Source organism: Phoenix dactylifera, chromosome 4 (assembly GCF_009389715.1).
Source record: "Phoenix dactylifera cultivar Barhee BC4 chromosome 4, palm_55x_up_171113_PBpolish2nd_filt_p, whole genome shotgun sequence".
NCBI classification, from domain to species: Eukaryota; Viridiplantae; Streptophyta; class Magnoliopsida; order Arecales; family Arecaceae; genus Phoenix; species Phoenix dactylifera.
In genome coordinates, this window is record NC_052395.1 from 29,105,368 (window position 1) to 29,124,795 (window position 19,428).

A 19,428-nucleotide genomic window follows, 5' to 3' on the forward strand; every position below is an offset into this window, starting at 1 on the left:
CAATTTTTCTATATGTTGCGTAATAGAAAGGATGCTTCCTCTAAAATTTTTCAACAATTGATATAATGAAGTAACGTGTAAGGTCTGTCTTATAGGAAAGAAATGGAGATGCAGCATGCTTTATATCCACGCATGTATAGCTGTCTATCCTCAAAATAGCATAGGTAGATCCAAAGATGCTTGCGTCAATAGAAGTATATAATTTCGGGTTGGATCAGATGCAAGTTGGATTAAAAAATTATAAATTTGAACTCGATCTGTCTATTAAATAGATCAGAAATATCATAAACTGATAATCCGACCCGATGTATTTAATCTATTTAATAAACAGGTAATCAGTTTATCCAATCCGACCCCACCTGTTTAACCTGTTTAATAAATAGGTAAGTTGGTAACCTATTAGCCTAACCCAACCTGTTTAATAAATAAGTAACCTGTTAGCTCAATCCAACCCAAACCAACCTGTTTAATACATTAAGCAGCAAAAGCAAAAAAGAAGATAAATGTAGAAAACATTACAAGAAACTTGCCTACGTAGTGTTGAAATGTTGTATCATTAACTTCATTTGATGAATATATTTCAAATTTTGATCCCATCATCTTGCATGATACAATAAACCTTTACACTTCAGTATTTTTGATCCCTTTCAGTCTCTAGAGAAGCACCATCTTTGAGTGATTCTTGGGCATCGGTTTCCATTCCAAGACTGAGAAAAGCAGCAGCTTGAAGATAGTAAGCAGTAGGCCATCTTCTTATAGCATCGGTTTCCTCAAGTTTTAATTCAGAACTTTAGCAGGAAAGCTAACATACTTTGCCAATGAAGGATAACGCAAAATATTTAGATCCAAACTAACACAAAGTTCCAAACACTGAACCAAGAAATGACAGTAAGGTAGATTCTTTGTATCAACAAAGCTTGGCTCAACAAAATGTGGTACTATATTCAACTATCAGAAAGAACCTCTTCTCTGGAGGTTTTATTCCAACAACCTCGCCCATTGCCAGCTTCTCACTAGATCCTGCAGAAACAGCAAATAGATCGTGCAATTAAAGAACAAAAACTATTAAAATACATATGAAATCTAGACAAGTATGAAAGTAGGAACATACAGGGTGGTACTCAAGAAGATTGTTTATTATGGTAAGCCGAATTTTTCTAACATTGCAAGGTCCTCAACCTTCCGTCCCCTAGCATGTTCATGAAGCCAACTAGATGATCAGATAACAATATTAATGGGGAAAACAAAAACTCCAACCATTCAATATCCACAAGAAATGACAAGAAAAAAAATGCCCTCATTGGCAATCAGTTTCAACTTTCAATTACATGGCTGATCTGGTATATATGCAGTGCATATTCTGGTTGCGCCAAGTAAATGACCTAGATGATAGAATCTTAGTAATGAAGATCCTCCGTCATCTGAAACAAAAATGTGCTAAGTCAACAGATCTAGATATTTCCTTCTAAATCAACTACAATAGATGTTTTTTTATAAAATTCAAACTCCATGGAAGCTCTTCAAAACCAACAGAAAGCAAATGCACAGGGACGATATAACATTGCATGGTACAACAAATTCAAAACCGGATGACAATGGCAAACTAGAACATACATCATATAACCCGCATAGCAATGGAAGGTATCAAATTAATTAAATGGAAAACTAGAACCTGAAAGTTTATAGAATGGAAGGCTGAAATTAAATCCCTCACAAAACAAGAACCAAATTTCTAATCATGGTTACAATAAATAGCTATAAATATCAAAAGAAACTACACAAATCTACCACTTAATGATTACTAACCACCTCCATAACTCCATAAGTCCAATGACAAGATCCATAGTCAAAGCAAAACAAAAAAGAGTCCCAAACTATGACAACATCCATATTTAAATCAAAACCAAAAAGGAGTCCAAAAAAGTATCCATGGTCATGATTCATCTCACTATGGATTGGATTCAACATTGGTCGAGCATTGAGTTGATTGGGCTTCATTATAGGAACTTGAGTTTATGACATCTTCTACAATATCATCTAACTCAGTATCCAAAATATCTACATTGAAATATTACAATAATTAATAATGTTGCTGGAAATTAGACCCGGGGGCCACCGTGAAGCCGGGGAAGGAGGAGCTCCGCTGCTGCAGGGGGCGGACGGCGGTGCGCCGGCTGGCTGCGTCCTCCGCTGCGGGGGGGTGTGCAAGTCCTGCAAAGAAAACCGGTGGCCGGGCTCCCCGGCGCCGGCCCTCCGATGCCTAAGTCAGAGGGGGCAAGTATGTGGAGAGAGCAGGGGAGAGAGTATGTGGAGAAGACAAAGAGAATCTCGTGTTCAATTGTGTCTGTGTTGTTTTCTTCCTTTTTCCCCCGGTCTAGGAGGGTTCTCTCCAGCTCCGGATTTTTTCTCTGGTTTTTGGTCCCCCCTCCCTTTTCCCTCCAGGTTTCCTTTTATAGGAGGATTTTTGTTACCTGGGAGGTGACAGGAGGTTTGTCCTGTTTTGTAATAATTGGGCACGATGTGGCCCATTAATGGCGTAATGGAGAACGGGACCGGATCAGACCGGAATCAGGGAGTTGTCACGGTCGATCGGACCTGTCGGAGTGGTTGAACCGCCGGCTGTGGTGGGCCTGGGGTCCGTAGATGGTAAGTGCATTTATTACCGAATGAACCGGCGGTCAGGGAGAGCCATACGTTCTGATGGTTCAGTGATCCGGAGATCGTCTTGGGCCGTGTTCATTAAATGCCTGAGTGCATCGGAGACTTGAGGGAGTCTCATGCATTAATGGCAGGTCGTGCCGAACGCCTGAGGAGATCTTATGCCTTGATGGCTTGGAGATAGTGGCAGGTCGCAAGCCGTAGGAGTTGTCAAGTCCCTTGGACTTTAGGCGGAGGTTGAACATTTGGTTAAGGCATCGGCTCGGCAAGGGTGCCGAGCCGAGCTGATCGCCCAATGGGGCGCCCTGTGGCGGGGCTGCTTTGAGTACTCCTGGTCGGCGCCCTTTAGGCGAGCACCTTCTAGCAGAGCGCCTCTATTCGGCGCTGTCTTTGGTCGGCACTTTCTAACCGAGCAGCTTATTTTGGTTGGGCACCTCTTGGCGCGCACTCTGGTCGGCGCCTTCTAGTCGAGCGCCTTCCTGGTCGGCATCCTTTGGCCGAGCAGCTTTCTGGTCGGCGATCTTTGGCCGAGCAGCTCTCCGTTCGGCACTCTTTGGCCGAGCAACTTTCCGGCTGGCGCTCTTCGGCCGAGCAGCTCTCTGGTCGGCACTCTCTGACCGAGCAGCTTTCCGGTCGGCGCTCTTTGGCTGAGCGCCTCCGTGGATGTATGACTTGGGGTTTTTCCCCCAACACTACCCCCCGACTTCCGAGTTCCAGTTGGCTACCAGCTGGAGCGCGGGAAGTAGCTTTAGTTGGGTCATTACGAATTCCGAAAATTTCGATTTACTGCGCGTTTTGAATTATCGGAAGCTTCGAGGTGCCTTTAATAGGCGGCGTCTCTTCCTTCCCGAAAAGCCTCATTATTGGGACACTTTTTGCGAAGCGTCCTCGCGTCGTGGGCTCATGATGGGGCCGCACGATCTTCGATTGCGGACGCCTTTCCGCACGATCCGATGGGGCGCTTCGATGTTCGAAGCGCTAGCCCTAATTAAATGCGTCGTTCTGTCTTTTAGACCGACACGTGTTATCATCTAACCGGGACGCAGCGTTTTCTTCGCTGATCCGGGCCATTGGGGAGGTCTATATAAACTCTCCCCCGGCCCCCTGTCCTCTTTCTATTGCTTTCTGCTTCCAGCTTCCTATTCTTCCAGTCTTCCTCAGACCGAAGTCCCTTTTCTCCGGCATCTTCCCCAGGTCCCCCTTCTTTTTGACTTCTCTCTCTTGCAATGGGTTCTTTGCCTAGTGAAGTAGTGTCCACCATGAGTGTCCTGGAGGTCGAGATGACCGAAGAGTGGTTTTTCCCTCTTCACGGGTTCCGTTTGGAACCCGCCAGGCGAAGGGATCGGGTAACCGATCCTCCGGTAGGCTGGATCGGAGTGCACTCGGAGTCACTCTGGGCCGGCCTCCGATTTCCTCTTCACAGCTTTGTGAATGAGTTGCTGGCGGTATGCCAGTTGGTTCCAGCGCAACTCACTCCAAACGCTTGGAGGACAGTGATGGGTTTCCTGTCACTGTGTTTACTACAGGGGATTCCTACCTCTGTCAACGTCTTCCGGCGACTTTTTATTTTCAAGTCGAACCCGGGAGACGGGGAGTGGCTCTACATCGCCCTCCGGGTGGGTCGGCCACTTTTTCATGGTGCCCCCTCATCCATTCATGGTTGGAAGGAGAAATTCTTCTTCCTGGGTTCTGAACGGTCCTGGGGGTTTGACCCCAGGTGGAGGCCGGCCCAACTTAAATCCATCAACAGGCTCCCCCAGCTTTCTCCGCGTGAGCAGGAGATCTTCGATACCATCCGCAGCCTTGGGGACGGGATTTTGCTGAACGGCCTCATTAGCGAGGACGCCCTGGTGAACGTGGGCTTGAGCTCGGCACGTCCTCAGGGTAAGAATAGTTACAGCAACTTCTTATTTCCTTATTGTTCTAATGTTCTAATTTTGCTTATCTTTGCAGACATCGCAAAAATGGTGACCAAGAGCGAAGTCCTTTACGCCCGCTTCCAGAAGAGGGCGGCCGAACTCTCAGGAGAACCGACCGAGCCGAGGAAGAAAGCGAAGACCTCGACGAAGACCTCGACGACCACAACAGTTGAGGCGCGCGCTTCTCGCCCCGTGCGCCCTGAGGCTGGTCGGGGAGAGGGCGTGGGCTCTGGCGGAGCCACGATGGCACTTCCGTGTCCGGTGCCGATTTCGCAAGTCCCTGGTCGGCGGGAAGCTCCAAATTCCGACCAGGGAGGGAGGACCTCAACAGATCTGGCGCTCGCACGCCCCACCTCTACCACGCAGCGGTCCGGTCAGCCGTCTACTCGACCCCAATTCCCCAGCTCTGAGCCGGGGAATAGCCAAGAAGCAACGGGGTCGGCCGCACCCAGGCCAGCTGAGGCCGGTCTGGCGGGTTCTTCGGGTCCTCAGGAGCGGGTGCCTTACGCTCCTGGATGGGCTGTTTTCGAGGGCGACTCGGCCCTCGATAATGCACAAGTGGCGCGCGAAGTTCTTCGGGTCGCGCTGCTCCCGGCCGACCAGGCCAAAATTCGGTCCATGAACTACGGCGAGTTCATGGACTCCGCTATTTGCTCTTCCATCCGAGTAAGTCAGCTTTTATCTCTGTGCAAATTTGTGTTTCGGCTTAAAACTGTTTCTTACATGTCCCTCTTGCAGCGCCTCCACGAGACCGAGACGATGATTCACATCATCCAGGACTATCGGGACCGGGCCCGAAGGCATCAAAGGGAGCGCGAGGAGGCCGAAACAAAGTTCCTCGCGTCTGAGGCCGAGCAGAAAGTGCTTCAAGCGAAGCTAGGGGCGGCCGAAGACGAGGTTCGGACTCTGGTCGCCGAACTTGAAGAGGAGAAGGGCGCGCACTCTTTGACTATGTCTGAAGTGCGCGCCGCGGAGGCCCGCCGGACGGAGGCCGAATCGTCGCTCGCTATACGCGAGCAGGAGGTGGGGGAGGCTCGAATAAAGGTCCGAGATCTCGAGATCCGTCTACTTGACGTGCAATCTCTGCTCACGGATCGCGAAAGAGAAATAAAGATTTTGGAGCGGAAGGCCGCCTACCACGAGGCTCGAGAGAAGGAGGCCCGGGAGCAGGCCCAGGACGCCGTCAAGCTCTTCCGCGAATCGGAAGAGTTTCGCGACTTGATGGAAGAGGAAGGCGTCAATGGTCTCATCCAGGGCTTCAAGGACTTCCGCAATCAGTTGCGGCGACTTCTCCCAGATTTCGACCTTAGCCTGCTTCAACCAGGCGCTGGGGTCGAAAACCCAGAAGCGGAGGCGGAGGTAGAAGTTCCAACCTCTGGCGGGACCGACCAGGAGGGTCAAGCTGAAGAAGGCGAGATCGCTCTCGAGGTCACCGAGGCAGCTCCCAAAGCCACCGTGGGGGCCTCGGCCGCAGAAGAGCCAACTGTTCCTGAAGTCGCCGGGCCTGAGCCCTTGGTGTAGTTTTCCCCTTTTTCCTATCTTCTTTTTCTTTTTTGTAAGCCGGAGCGGCCTCTATACTTTGTTAAGGCCGGGTCCGAGCTCTTGTACTAGGCCTCCGGGCTTTTTGAAATGAATATTCATTTGTGTGGAAACTCGTCTATTGTAGTTTAAGTTTCTCTGCTCGGATCTGTTTTAGGTTCCGAGGATATGGGCTCTAGGGCCTGAGCTTTTCCCGCCACAGGGTTTTGAGTTAGAGTTTGGCTTGCCGAGCTCCATTGCTCGGTTCTTCGACTAATGGTGTAGCAACGCTTGTGCTTATACCAAGGGTTTGGGCTCGGAACGTTTTTCCGAGCCTAGTCCAGAATTCGACTAAGCCCTAGGGCGGTCGTTAGGACTTGGGACTTCTTAATGCGGCGAATTTCGAATCCGAGCCTCGGGTTGCCGGGGCGAACCGGATTCTTTTCTTACAAATGGACTGCATACCCGTCAGCCCGTGACGGGGATTCACCGGACTTGCAACAATGTGTCGGTGTCATGAGCATCCAATAATGGGTAATGTAAAAACATTAAATAAATGGGTACCTTGTACCGTATGCGTCCTTGCGCCGAGGCGACTGAAGACGCTTCTCTGCTCGGACTCCGTTCTTCGAGGACGTCGGCAGAGAAATCCAATAATGGGTAATGTAAAAACATTAAATAAATGGGTACCTTGTACCGTATGCGTCCTTGCGCCGAGGCGACTAAAGACGCTTCTCTGCTCGGACTCCGTTCTTCGAGGACGTCGGCAGAGAAATCCAATAATGGGTAATGTAAAAACATTAAATAAATGGTTACCTTGTACCGTATGCGTCCTTGCGCCGAGGCGACTGAAGACGCTTCTCTGCTCGGACTCCGTTCTTCGAGGACGTCGGCAGAGAAATCCAATAATGGGTAATGTAAGAACATTAAATAAATGGGTACCTTGTACCGTATGCGTCCTTGCGCCGAGGCGACTGAAAACGCTTCTCTGCTCGGACTCCGTTCTTCGAGGACGTCGGCAGAGAAATCCGATAATGGGTAATGTAAAAACATTAAATAAATGGGTACCTTGTACCGTATGCGTCCTTGCGCCGAGGCGACTGAAGACGCTTCTCTGCTCGGACTCCGTTCTTCGAGGACGTCGGCAGAGAAATCCGATAATGGGTAATGTAAAAACATTAAATAAATGGGTACCTTGTACCGTATGCGTCCTTGCGCCGAGGCGACTGAAGACGCTTCTCTGCTCGGACTCCGTTCTTCGAGGACGTCGGCAGAGAAATCCGATAATGGGTAATGTAAAAACATTAAATAAATGGGTACCTTGTACCGTATGCGTCCTTGCGCCGAGGCGACTGAAGACGCTTCTCTGCTCGGACTCCGTTCTTCGAGGACGTCGGCAGAGAAATCCGATAATGGGTAATGTAAAAACATTAAATAAATGGGTACCTTGTACCGTATGCGTCCTTGCGCCGAGGCGACTGAAGACGCTTCTCTGCTCGGACTCCGTTCTTCGAGGACGTCGGCAGAGAAATCCAATAATGGGTAATGTAAAAACATTAAATAAATGGGTACCTTGTACCGTATGCGTCCTTGCGCCGAGGCGACTGAAGACGCTTCTCTGCTCGGACTCCGTTCTTCGAGGACGTCGGCAGAGAAATCCAATAATGGATAATGTAAAAACATTAAATAAATGGGTACCTTGTACCGTATGCGTCCTTGCGCCGAGGCGACTGAAGACGCTTCTCTGCTCGGACTCCGTTCTTCGAGGACGTCGGCAGAGAAATCCAATAATAGGTAATGTGAAGACATTAAATAAATAGGTACCTTGTACCGTGTGCGTCCTGGCGCCGAGGCGACTGAAGACGCTTCTCTGCTCGGACTCCGTTTTTGGAGGGCGTCGACAGAGAAATCCATCGATGAAGGAACGAGCCGAGCTCGTTGGTTGAAGCTGGTAAAGAATGAGCCGAGCTCGTTTGGCCAATAAAGACAACATCCCAACGTATCGGGGCATCCCGATGAACCGGGGCGTCTCGACGTCTCGAGGCATCCCGGCCGAGGTCGGGGTAGGAGCACGAGCCGAGCTCGTCCGGTCAGAGGACCGCTATTCAACAATCGATGGAGCACGAGCCGAGCTCGTCCGGTCAGAGAGGACCGCTACTCAATAAATGGAGCACGAGCCGAGCTCGTCCGGTCAGAGAGGACCGCTACTCAATAATCGATGGAGCACGAGCCGAGCTCGTCCGGTCAGAAAGGACCGCTACTCAATAAATGGAGCACGAGCCGAGCTCGTCCGGTCAGAGGACCGCTACTCAATAATCGATGGAGCACGAGCCGAGCTCGTCCGGTCAGAGAGGACCGCTACTCAATAGTCGATGGAGCACGAGCCGAGCTCGTCCGGTCAGAGAGGACCGCTACTCATGTCTCGACGCCTCGAGCTTCCCGGTAACCGGGGCGTCCCGACGTCTCGGGGCATCCTGACCGTGGCCAGGGTAGGAGAACGAGCCGAGCTCGCTGATGGAGAGCGCACCATAAACTCATGGACATCTTCAGGGAGTCCACGCAGGTACTCCATCATCCCGAGGTATCAGGGCATCCCAACCGTGGTTAGGGAAGAAGAATAAACCTGATGCCATGGGATAATCAAGAAAATTGGTGAGCTCGGAATAAGTCCGCAAACCATCAGTTTATCGTGAAATGAAATTCATAGAGTGAAATTCATAGAATGGAATTTAATGGTTGAATAATGAGGGACCCCTTAGGGTTCTACTGGTGGTACACGCGGAGATTTTCAGAGCTCCAGCTCCGCGGAATGGGAGTCCCATTTAGAGACTCCAATTGATAAGCTCCGGGTCGGCGAATGCGCGTGACTCGGTATGGTCCCTCCCAATTCGGGGTCAGCTTCCCTCACTCAGTTGGTCGGGAGGTTTCAGCTCTTCTTAAGACAAGGTCCCCTGGTCTGAAAGATTTGACTTTGACCCTGGCGTTGTAGTACTGAGCTGTCTTTTGTTGGTACCTCGCCATACGCACTCGGGCGACCTCCCTTGTTTCCTCGATCAGGTCGAGGTTGCCTCTGAGCTGCGAAGAGTTGGAGCTAGCATCGTGGTGCTCGACTCTTGGAGAGGGGAGCCCAATCTCTAGTGGAATGACGGCCTCCGTCCCATATGTCAGGTTGAAGGGAGTCTCGCCGGTGGGGACGCGGAACATAGTCCGGTAAGCCCACAGGACATTGTATAGGTCTTCGACCCATTGTCCTTTGGATTTGTCAAGCCTGGTTTTGAGACCCTGCAAAATAGTACGATTTGTTACCTCGATTTCTCCGTTTGTCTGAAGATGCGCGACCGAGGTGAAGCGGTGGTCAATGCCAAGCTCGGAGCAGAACTCTCTGAAATGGATGTTGTCGAACTGGCGACCGTTGTCAGAGATAAGGATGCGGGGGAGCCCAAATCTGCAAATGATGGATTTCCAAACGAAATCCCGCATCTTCTGCTCGGTGATCCGGGCGAGGGGCTCAGCTTCCACCCACTTAGTGAAGTAGTCGATGGAGACGACCAGGAACTTCCTTTGCCCGGTGGCCAGAGAAAATGGCCCGAGGATGTCAATTCCCCACTGGGCAAAAGGCCAAGGGGAGCTGATAGAAGTCAAAGGAGCCGAGGGCCGGCGCTGAACATTGGCGTTCCTTTGGCACCGGTCGCATCTTTGGACGAAATCCATAGCATCCTTCTGGAGTGTCGGCCAATAATATCCTTGGCGCAGAATTTTATGGGCCAAGGCTCGTCCTCCCAGATGGTTTCCACAAATTCCTTCGTGGACTTCGCGCAGGGCATAATTAGCTTCCGTTGGGCGAAGGCATCTGAGAAGGGGAGAGGTGAAGGATTTCCGATAGAGCTTTCCCTCGTATAGTATGTATCGGGTGGCGAGGCGCTTGATTCGGCGAGCCTCTCGTACATCAGCAGGGAGGGTTTCGTCTTGCAGATAGCTGATGAGTCCATCCATCCAGCTTGGCTCGAGCTCGGTGCAGAGGGTCTGCTCGGGCTCGTCTGTGCTGGGCTTTTGGAGATATTCCAGGACTGCCTCTTTGGGAAGCTCGCTCATGCGAGAGGACGCCAGCTTTGATAGCTGGTCGGCCCTGAGATTCTCCGACCTGGCAATATGTTGAATGTGGAAAGAGTCCAAGGTCGAGGCGAGATCCCGTACCTTCTGGAGATACTTCTGCATGGTCGGGTCTCTAGCTTCGAAGTCGCCCACAATTTGGTTGACGACGAGCTGAGAATCACTGAAGGCCTTCAAGTCCTTCACTCCTAGCTCTTTGGCTAGCTTAAGCCCGGCGACGAGCGCTTCATACTCCGCCATATTATTGGAAGCAGAAAACTCGAGGCGCAGGGCCTGCTCGGCGACCACCCCCTCCGGGCTGGTGAGAATAAATCCTGCTCCACTACCCCCCGAGTTTGAAGAGCCATCGACATGTAGAGTCCATGTCAAACTTGGGGTCTGTTCCAACGGTGGCTCAGGTTCAGGCTCGACCTCATCTGGTATGGTGCACTCGGCTATAAAGTCTGCGAGTGCTTGTGCTTTGATCGCCGGTCTGGGCCGGTACTCAATGTCGAATTCCCCGAGCTCAATGGCCCATTTAGTGATCCGACCCGCACGATCTGATCTCTGCAGGATCTGCTTGATCGGCTGGTCAGTCAGCACAGCCACTGTGTGAGCTTGGAAGTAGGGTCGGAGCCTCCGAGCTGAGATGACCAAAGCGTAGGCGGTCTTCTCAAGCTTGGAGTATCGGGTCTCAGCATCCCTTAAGACCCGGCTGGTGTAATACACCGGTTTCTGAAGTTTCCCCTCCTCTCGGACCAGGACCGAGCTTACTGCTACAGGGGAGACAGCTAAATACAAGTAGAGGAGCTCACCCTGTTGAGGCTTCGTGAGTAGGGGAGGGGAAGCCAGCAAGTGCTTGAGCTCTTCAAAAGATTGCTGGCACTCGTCCGACCACAAAAAGTTCTTCGGCTTCTTGAGGGCTGCAAAGAATGGAAGGCAGCGCTCGGCTGAGCGGGAGATAAACCTCCCGAGGGCTGCCACTCGGCCCGTGAGCCGCTGTACCTCCTTGACCGTCCTGGGAGGCGTCATCCTTTGGAGGGCTCGGATCTTCTCTGGATTGGCCTCGATTCCTCGTTGTGTAATGATGAAGCCGAGGAATTTGCCGGAGGTGACCCCGAATGCACATTTAGCTGGGTTGAGCTTCATCTGGTACTTTCGGAGTGTGAAGAATGCTTCATTGAGGTCGGCTATGTGGTCTTGCGCCGCCTTGCTTTTCACCAGCATATCATCCACGTAGACCTCCATGTTTCGGCCTATTTGGTCTTTGAAGATCCGGCTGACCAGCCTTTGATAAGTCGCCCCGGCATTTTTTAGACCGAATGGCATCACTTTGTAGCAGTAGGTTCCCCCGTCGGTGATGAAAGCTGTCTTTTCCTCGTCTTCTGGCGCCATGCGGATCTGGTTATATCCGGAAAAGGCGTCCATGAATGCCAGCAGCTCGTGACCCGAGGTGGAGTCCACGAGCTGGTCAATGCTGGGAAGTGGAAAGCTATCCTTCGGGCAGGCTTTATTCAGGTCGGTGTAGTCCACGCACATACGCCACTTTCCGCTAGCTTTTTTGACGAGGACCACATTGGCGAGCCATTCCGGGTAGGATATCTCCCGGATGAAACCGGCTTCAAGGAGCTTGCCGACCTCCTCGGCTGCTGCTCGTTGTCGTTCAGGGGCGGCGCCTCGCTTCTTTTGCCGCACGGGCTTGCAGGTCGGCTTCACCTGAAGCCGGTGGACCATGACCTCCGGGTCTATCCCCGGCATATCTACAGGCAACCAGGCGAAGACATCCATATTGTCCCGTAGGAAGTCGACGAGGCGACTCCTCTCATTTTCGCCAAGGCCAGAGCCGATCTGCACGGTTAGCTCGGAAAAGTTCTCTCGTAAGGGAACTTGAATTAACAACTCACCAGGCTCTACCCGCTCTTTCTGGGGGTTGACCCGTGCCTCCATAACTTCAGTTGAGGGCTGGTCAGTCGTTGGGGCGGGCATCTCGGCTGGTCGTCTTGCCTCGTGGGTCGCTAGGTAGCATCGCCTTGCCACCATTTGGTCCCCTCGGACTTCACCGACTCCCTGGCTGGTGGGGAATCGCATCAGCAGGTGGTGAGTTGAGACCGCTGCTCGGAGGGCGTTGAGTCCTGGCCTTCCAAGAATGGCGTTGTAAACCGAGGGCAGGCGTATCACAAGGAAGCTCATACCCACGGTACTTTCACGAGGGGCGAGCCCGGCTGTGACCAGAAGGTCGATCTCGCCCTCTACTGGGACTGAATCCCCAGTGAATCCAACTAGCGGAGCATTCATCCTCCGTAGCTGTTCTTTTGTCATCCCCATTTTACAATAAGCATCAAAATACAAAACATTCGCCGAGCTTCCATTATCAACCAGGATGCGTTTTACATCAAATTTATTTATGATCATGGAGATGACCATGGCATCATCATGGGGAGTTTCGACTCCCTCTAGATCGTCATCTGAGAAGGAGATGGCTTCAGAGGTGCGCGGGCGCTTCGAGGAGGCTCCTTCCCCTGAGGCTTCCCCAGCCGAGGTCCCTCCTCGGATAGTGTTGATGACGCCGGCGATGGGCCTGTTGGCATTAGAACCTTCAGGCTGTGCTGCTCCTTCGGCTGGCTTCTTCCCTTCACGCCGGCCTTGTACAAACCGATCGAGCACCCCTCGGCGAATGAGTGCTTCGATCTCATTTCGGAGCTGATAACAATCCTCGGTATCATGGCCGTGATCCCGGTGAAAACGGCAATACTTCCGGAGATCACGTCGGATTCTGGTGTCTGGCTTTGGAGGGGGGAGCCGGATGCAATCCCGACTCTCAATCTCCATGAGGATTTCAGCCCGAGGAGCATTGAGGGGAGTATACTCTTCATACCTCCCTTCAGGTGCACGGGCCTGCAGTGGGAACCTCGGGCGGAGTGACCTCTGCTGCGGCGGTCCTCTCAACCGGGGTGGACTTTTCGGGCGGGGCAGATTCTTAGCTCGTCGTGGAGACGGGCTTCTGGGTCGGCTGCATTCCTCACGGCGCCTCTTCTTGGGGTTCTGCTCGGTCCCGCCCCGCCTGACGGCCACGGCTTCCTCAGCCTTGGCATACTTCTGGGCTCGAGCGAACATTTCTGTAAGGTCCGCCGGAAAATTCTTCTCAATCGAGAAGAGGAATCTGTAGGACCGGGCTCCAGTCTTCAGCGCCGACATGGCGATTGACTGGTCAAGCTCCCGGACTTCCCATGTTGCGGCGGTGAACCGGTCCAAGTACTCCTTGAAGGATTCTCCCTCCTTTTGTTTGATGTCAAGGAGGGAGTCAGATGTCCGCCGCTGGGGCTGGCTGGCGGCAAAGTTGCCAGCAAATTGTCTGCCGAGCTGCTCAAAGGAAGAGACAGTACTCGGCTTCAGCCCGGTAAACCAAAGCCGGGCTGGTCCTCGGAGTGTCGCCGGGAAAGCCTTGCACATCATGGCTTCCGAGGCTCCTTGTAGGGCCATTAAGACCCGGTAACTCTCCAGGTGGTCAAAGGGATCTGCCTTGCCGTTGTAAGGCTCCACCTGGGGCATCTTGAACCGGAGGGGAACCGGTTCATCTTCAATCTCCTGGGAGAAGGGCGACTTCGTATTGAACTCGAAGTCGCCGTTACGTCCCGATTTTCTCCCGTGGAGTGCCTGGATTTGGCGCTTCAGCTTTTCGACCTTCTTGTCGAGTTCATTATTCTGGAGGATCGCTACAGCGGTTCCTCCGGGTGCAGGTTGCCCTGGAACCGATTCAGCTTCTGAAGGCTGTGGCCAGCCTCCGTGATCTCTGACTGGGTGCTCTCTCCAGAGGGAGGCCTGGACTTGAGAGTCCTGACCTCGAAGAGGAAGCCCGCTTGTAGGGGGCTCCGGTTGAACTGGAGCCGGGGGAGGCGGTGCTGCTGGGATGCCCCTGGGTTGCAAGCTTTGGACGGCGGTAGCCAACGCCTGCACTTGCTGCACCAGGGCATCAAATTGTTCCGGTTGAACTTGAGGTGCTGGCTCAACCGGGGGTGGTGAGTTCCGAACGGAACATTCTGGGCTTGGTGGAGGACGTCGAGAGGCGTTGGAAGCCCCTTTGCTTCTTAGCTTCATGGTAGCGAACTCGGTCCCTTCCTCTAGCGCCAACTGTTGCTGGAAATTGGACCCAGGGGCCACCGTGAAGCCAGGGAAGGAGGAGCTCCGCTGCTGCAGGGGGCGGACGGCGGTGCGCCGGCTGGCTGCGTCCTCCGCTGCGGGGGGGTGTGCAAGTCCTGCAAAGAAAACCGGTGGCCGGGCTCCCCGGCGCCGGCCCTCCGATGCCTAAGTCAGAGGGGGCAAGTATGTGGAGAGAGCAGGGGAGAGAGTATGTGGAGAAGACAAAGAGAATCTCGTGTTCAATTGTGTCTGTGCTGTTTTCTTCCTTTTTCCCCCGGTCTAGGAGGGTTCTCTCCAGCTCCGGGTTTTTTCTCTGATTTTTGGTCCCCCCTCCCTTTTCCCTCCAGGTTTTCTTTTATAGGAGGATTTTTGTTACCTGGGAGGTGACAGGAGGTTTGTCCTGTTTTGTAATAATTGGGCACGATGTGGCCCATTAATGGCGTAATGGAGAACGGGACCGGATCAGACCGGAATCAGGGAGTTGTCACGGTCGATCGGACCTGTCGGAGTGGTTGAACCGCCGGCTGTGGTGGGCCTGGGGTCCGTAGATGGTAAGTGCATTTATTACCGAATGAACCGGCGGTCAGAGAGAGCCATACGTTCTGATGGTTCAGTGATCCGGAGATCGTCTTGGGCCGTGTTCATTAAATGCCTGAGTGCATCGGAGACTTGAGGGAGTCTCATGCATTAATGGCAGGTCGTGCCGAACGCCTGAGGAGATCTTATGCCTTGATGGCTTGGAGATAGTGGCAGGTCGCAAGCCGTAGGAGTTGTCAAGTCCCTTGGACTTTAGGCGGAGGTTGAACATTTGGTTAAGGCATCGGCTCGGCAAGGGTGCCGAGCCGAGCTGATCGCCCAATGGGGCGCCCTGTGGCGGGGCTGCTTTGAGTACTCCTGGTCGGCGCCCTTTAGGCGAGCACCTTCTAGCAGAGCGCCTCTATTCGGCGCTGTCTTTGGTCGGCACTTTCTAACCGAGCAGCTTATTTTGGTTGGGCACCTCTTGGCGCGCACTCTGGTCGGCGCCTTCTAGTCGAGCGCCTTCCTGGTCGGCATCCTTTGGCCGAGCAGCTTTCTGGTCGGCGATCTTTAGCCGAGCAGCTCTCCGTTCGGCACTCTTTGGCCGAGCAACTTTCCGGCTGGCGCTCTTCGGCCGAGCAGCTCTCTGGTCAGCACTCTCTGACCGAGCAGCTTTCCGGTCGGCGCTCTTTGGCTGAGCGCCTCCGTGGATGTATGACTTGGGGTTTTTCCCCCAACAAATAATAAATTCATTCAAAAAATAATAGAAATATAATGATTGAAACATATAAATTTGTTTTCAAACCCCAAATCTCGAGTGCAAATCAATGCCTTAGCAATATCCGGTTTAAGTGCACTACAATACTTATCAAGTACTCACCCATCAATATTAAAAGCAGATTAAGAGACAACCGTAGATATTGGAATAATTAGAATATCACGTGTCATAAGAGAAAGTTGAAGATATCGGAACTGATTGGCTTTCCAAAAATCAAGGATATCCAAATTGGACTTTCTATCAACTCTAGGCTCATCCAAATATAATTCCAATTGAGACTACTTCTGTGCAGTAGTCACAAAATCAAAGCTTTCAATGTATCAAAATTCTACATTATTGAAAAAAATGAAATAATTTATTTATTAAAAATAATACCATATACAAGTTCAATACATTTATTTTGATAAAAAAGTTTTATATCACCTTAAAAGTATCTGCTTTTCTACCTGGCTCAGAAGTTTCACAAGTACCACTCTCCATGTCTCCATGAGTTGATGTGCTAGTAGTTGGAGCTTTAGAAGAAGCAAGCATATACTAATTAAAGAGAGAAAACATACAATCACGGATGCGATGCTCTCGGTACAACCATCTCTACAACAATACTCCGCAAACAGATATTTGTGTCAAGGATCAACAATGACTATCATGGCCAAGATTAAGCTATGATCCAACCAATACTTTTCAATTTTTTTATGCAACTGCCATGCTATTCTTTGCATTGAAGCATCTACACTCTCCATCTCTTATCTTAAAGTGAGCTCAATCAAGAAAATATAAGTTTGATGTAGGACATTTAACTCCGGAGAATACTAAAATAGCATCATAGAACTCATTCAACAACTTGCTAATCTTCTCAACTTTGCCCCACTCCTATTCAGATGGATAATGCTTGTAATTAGAGTCACTCAATTTCAAATGAAGAAAGGCTCGGCGGTAAAATAGGCCACTCTCTAGTATTAAAAAAGTTGAATTCCATCTTGTAGAAATATCTTGCCTTAAGCCTTTTTTTTCTCTGCAAGAAAGTAAAAAAAGATATACATGCAAAATAAGTATTTTATGAAGGTATACATATAAATAGTAATTTTTCGAAGGTATTCACATAATTTTATATATTTTGGAGGGTATTCATGCAAAAAATCCTAAAATTATTTGTCTACACAATCAAGTAACCAATAGTCCGACACAGATCTAACAGAAGAATATTTTAATAACACAATTAAAATAAAAAAAGAATGAAAATAATAAAGCATGCCTAGTCTTGTAGAATAGCTCATCGTGTTGAGATTGAGGGTACCTTCAACCTTGATCTTCTATTTTGCAAAGAGGCAACACTGCAATAGATTAAGTAAACTATAAATGAGTGATAAAAGAGAAAAATGAGAAAGGAGTTGAGGTTTGAGGATGATGATGGGGGTTTTTAGAGACTTAAGATTTGAGATGAAAGATTAGATCTAGATTCTAGAGGAAGAATAGATTTACTCCTCTAAAAGTAAGATTGAAAGAGGAAAGGGGTCGCTTGCCGATGGAATAGGGGCGAGAAACCCTAATCCATTTAGGGCGTTTACCATAAACAGCTAAACGTGAGATGGGAGGAGAGTCAGTCAAATTGGGACATGGCAAAGAGCCAGAGACTGAGACTTTGAGAGGTGAGGGTGGTCAACGGCTCGCCACTCGATTGATGAGGAAAGGCAAAAGGGGGCACAACCACACTGGGCACTGGGTTGGCCAAGAGCAAAAACCAAGAGGAAGAGAAGGAAAGGAGGAAGTAGAACTCAAAAAGAATCAAAGAAGAAAAAAACCATTGTCGGACCTCGCTCCTCACTCAAACGTGATGGGGTAGGTGGGAATTAGAAAGGCGATGCGACATTAATCTCGAGTGTGGATGGCAGGATGGGCAGCCAGTGAGTGCCGGAATGTCTTGGGATTCGGGACTCGGTCACTCGAGACGAGACGCGATAGACAATAGCCAGTAAGGAGCGCTCAGTGGCCACCAGCCAGAGATTATGAATCGCGATTTTAGACTTTTATTCTAAATTTCAATAATTTTGAACAGTAAGGAGTACTCGAGGGAACAGGTTGCAGACGTGAGGCGAGATTGAAATAATTTTGAACAACAGGATTGAACGGTGAACATGTAAACGCATTATCCGACCCGATCCGCTCCGGATATTAAACGGATTAAATAGATTAAACGGATCGGACCCCTAAAATCTGAAGCCGACTCGAATATTAAACAAATTAAACGGGGTGATCTATTTACGACCCAAACATGTTTAGTCCAAATCCAAATCTACGTATGATGAGTCGAATATGGATCGGGTTGACAAATCAGGTCATATTTTGCTAGCCCTAATATAATTTGGATCACATCTAAGAACGTGTAAATGTAGCACTTCACAAATCAACTTCTCCATTACTATACTTTAAGTTAAAATAATCTTTGTCAACTCAAGAGGTAAGCTAAATAAAGCACTTCCAATTCAAATGTTGCTTAAACTACTTGAAGTTTTTCCATCAATGTATAGGCCATGGCACATGGGACACATCGTTACCGTCACCATTACTTGCAAACCGCGCTGGCAATGTACTTCAAATAGACAAACTGAAGCATGTAGAAGGATGGTAACCAATATAAAGCCCATAAGTTTAAATGGTTGGAGACACATCCTTGAGTGAAGTGGTAAAAAGAAACACAGCAGCGTGCAAGGCAGGGGCCACGGTGCACCTATCTCTTATCATTTGGGACATGGACCAGAAACCTCAGTGTCACAAAAGCCTGTCATGCATCCCCCTGATTAAGGATGAAAGTGGATCGGATAATATCTATCTGGATTTATTTTATTTTCGAATCTATTGCAATATAGATAAAAATTTGAATATCCGACTAATATCTATATCGGTACTCATATTCATTAAATATATATATATATATATGAATAAGTAACTATCCATTTCGTAATCGAATATCCGATTCTATTTATAATTCTATTTAATTTTATATAGCACTCATACACTTTTAAAAAATATATATAACTACATTAATATATTATTGACTTGATTTACCATCCACTTAATAATATCATTGATTCTAGGATCATAAAGTTTAATTTATCTTGTTTATATTCATATTTATATCTATACTTTCAGCATCCGATTTTATCTTTATTCGTTTAAAACAAATATGAATATTAATTTTCACATAAAACTAACATTTGTATCCATATTTGTATTTGTTAAGCAAAATAAATATAGATATGAATATATAAGTATCCAATCCAATTTCAGCCTTATTTGTATGACATGCGAGAGCATTTTATGATTTTTTTCATGATAGGTGGAAAAACTTTTGCCAGTTTTTTCTCCCATGCACGATGATCAAGTGCGTCAACCATACAACTCCTGTTATGATAGGATGAAGCAGTATTGCACCATAAATCAAACTTATGTTTGAATAGATATCTATACCATGGTTCAAAATTGCCTGCTTGCACAAAGTAGGTTTTACAGTTATCATCAACCGTCTATAATGTGCACCAACAAAGACAGTGCCTGCATGACTGCATCTAAAAATTAAGGAACATTGCACATGAAAAATAAAAAAAGGAGCACACTTAAAGTTTGTTTGGCAACATTGCACATATAGAAAAAGGGAATACGCTCAGTAACTTGTTTGGCGACATCGGCATAGGTAGAATGTAAGAAGAACAAAAGGGAAAACTAGGGGAATGAGAGAAGCGAGAGCACAAAGGGTTGTGGCATGGATCCCCATTGAATGAAATATATATATATATATATGAAAAAAAAAAAACCTTT

The 19,428-nt window shown here is 49.2% G+C and overlaps 1 long non-coding RNA gene across 2 annotated transcripts; it reads right to left on the reverse strand.

Moving 5' to 3' along the window:
* Window positions 1–521: 521 nt before the first annotated feature.
* On the reverse strand, window positions 522–17,682 carry LOC103711352. Of its 2 annotated transcripts, XR_005511751.1 has the most exons (5): window positions 16,910–17,682; window positions 16,062–16,625; window positions 1,329–1,421; window positions 1,112–1,189; window positions 522–1,020 (listed from the first exon to the last, which is right to left on the reverse strand). It is a non-coding gene; the product is annotated as an uncharacterized LOC103711352 (long non-coding RNA). The 2 variants fall into 2 exon arrangements; XR_005511750.1 differs by lacking the exon at window positions 16,062–16,625 and having other exon boundaries at window positions 16,910–17,623.
* Window positions 17,683–19,428: the final 1,746 nt, after the last annotated feature.